This window comes from Hyla sarda, chromosome 1, assembly GCF_029499605.1.
Source record: "Hyla sarda isolate aHylSar1 chromosome 1, aHylSar1.hap1, whole genome shotgun sequence".
Taxonomy (NCBI): domain Eukaryota; kingdom Metazoa; phylum Chordata; class Amphibia; order Anura; family Hylidae; genus Hyla; species Hyla sarda.
In genome coordinates, this window is record NC_079189.1 from 17,909,416 (window position 1) to 17,911,915 (window position 2,500).

Consider the following 2,500-nt stretch of genomic DNA (forward strand, 5'->3'; position numbering starts at 1 on the left):
GTGCGGTGGGGAGGTCGTCCGGTGGGATAGTGGTTCCGGGCTGCCATCTTCACCGGGGAGGCCTCTTCTCCGCGCTTCGGGCCCGACCCCTGAATAGTCACATTGCCTTGACGACGAAGCAGAGGTACGTTCATTACCAACGTCCCTCTGCGTCATCGTCAAGGCAACGCCTCTATTCCGGGCCCGAAGCGCGGAGAAGAGGCCTCCCCGGTTAAGATGGCAGCCCGGAACCACTATCCCACCGGACGACCTCCCCACCGCACAGTCCTGCAGCACCGGACCAGCGCACCCTAACGTCCCGCCGAGCGGAGGTGAGTACAGAACTAAAGGGGGTGAGAGGGGGCTGGATGATGTCGAAGGCCGCAGTGGTCTTCAACCTGCGGACCTCCAGAGGTTTCAAAACTACAACTCCCAGCAAGCCCGGACAGCCAATGGCTGCTCGGGCTTGCTGGGAGTTCTAGTTTTGAAACATCTGGAGGTCCGCAGGTTGAAGACCACTGTATCAGACATTGACAAGCGGTGATGATGATGACATGTGGTGATGATGACAAGGGGATGATGAAGGTGGGGATGATGACAAGGGGATGATGACAAGGGGATGATGAAGGGGGGGTGTGGGATGATGGCAAGAGGATGATGACAAGGGGATGATGAAGGGGGGTGGGGATGATGACAAGGGGATGATGAAGGGGGTGGGGATGATGACAAGGGGATGATGACAAGGGGATGATGAAGGGGGGGGTGTGGGATGATGGTAAGAGGATGATGACAAGAGGATGATGACAAGGGGATGATGAAGGGGGGTGGGGATGATGACAAGGGGATGATGAAGGGGGGTGGGGATGATGACAAGGGGATGATGAAGGGGGTGGGGATGATGACAAGGGGATGATGAGGGTGTTAATGACGGGGGTCTGGATGATGACAGGGGGGGATGATGTATTTCCCACCCTAGGCTTATACTCGAGTCAATAACTTTTCCTGGGATTTTGGGGTGAAATTAGGGGCCTCGGCTTATATTCGGGTCGGCTTATACTCGAGTATATACGGTACATTTCATGTCACATAGACAGGTAAAAAGTTTTTTTTATTGGTTGGGGTCTCAGTGTTGAGACCCTCACCAAACAGGAGAATGAGCAGGAATAGTGCACAGCGGCACGCTTCACTCCCAGACCCTCAGCGACCTTTGATTTGCTGCTCAATAGACTTTGGCTATGTTCACACGTGTGGAATTCTACTGGAATATTCCGCTCAGAAATTCCACTGTTTTCAATAGGATTCTGCTGCACTATGCCGTAAAAAATTCCGATTTCTGTTTTGTTGATTCCATTCAGAAATTCATTGCCATCTATGAGACGGCACATTTCCGGCCAGTCCTAGCACCTAGCGGCGGTCCTAGCACCCATGTTTTCCGGGTAGACATTCTGCACATTTTTGGCCTTTTGACTATGTTCAGATGGCAGAATTGTACATTCACTTCAAAGGAATTCCGTTGTCCCCTTCAAACAGCACATACTGTATTTCCGCCGCAGGATTTCTGCTGCAGAAATTCTGCATTCCACATTCTGCAAAAATATAAGAACAGTCTTATTTTTTGCAGAATTCCACAGTGGGGGATTCCACTGTGGAATTGAGGTCAAGGGGGCTTGAATTTAGTTGAAATTCAGTGTTCTGACATTTCTGCAGTGGAAATCCCGATTCCGGCATCCACAGAAAGAATAGACTTGTCAATTCTTGCTGTGTATTCCTCTTAAAAATGCATTGCTGTCTTCGAGACATGGCACTTCTGAGTGGTCCTAGTGCCTTCCAGATGGTGCGGGATGTACGCCCTTAATATTTATTAGAGGACTGGCTTTTATATTATAAATTAATATTTTTTTTAATTTATACTCAAGTCCCTAGGGACTTAGATTGCATTCATTGTCCAATGCTATACCTATGGCATAGCATTATACAGTGTGATCGGCGATCCACTGAAACAGCCTAGCTAAGCCAGGCTGCATGACTGGATCAGCGATCCGCCGGCGGGAGGCAGGTAAGTGGACCCTTTACTGCCATTATAGCTCATCAGACCCCTGTGATCAAGTTGCAGGAGTCTGATGAGCTCCCTGACCTACCTACATGTGGGATTTAATGCTTTAGATGCCATAAAAGGCAGTGTTAATAGCATCTTAAGGGTTAAAGGATAAGTATCAGGAAATAATCTTATCCCCTATCCTCCACGATCGGCTGTTTAGAACCCCGGCTCTCCATCACAGGGGCGCGTCACGAGTCCCCCACCCGAAGCGGGGGCCACCACGTCCCCTCTGTAGAGCTCTATGGGAGAGCGAAGATTGCCAAATCTATAGGATTGGCTCTCCTATAGAGCTATATGGAGGGGATGTGGCGGCACCCGCTTCAGACGGGGGTCATGACGCGCTCCTGTGATGGAGAGCCAGGGCTCCAAACAGCAGATCGCAGGGGGCCCCAGCACTCAGACCCCCCCCCCCCCTCTCCGTGA

General features: G+C 50.9%; 1 protein-coding gene across 2 annotated transcripts in view; it reads right to left on the minus strand.

Moving 5' to 3' along the window:
• DYSF (dysferlin) overlaps positions 1-2,500 on the minus strand; it is a 438,078-nt gene that overhangs the window by 415,092 nt on the left and 20,486 nt on the right. The window lies entirely within an intron of this gene.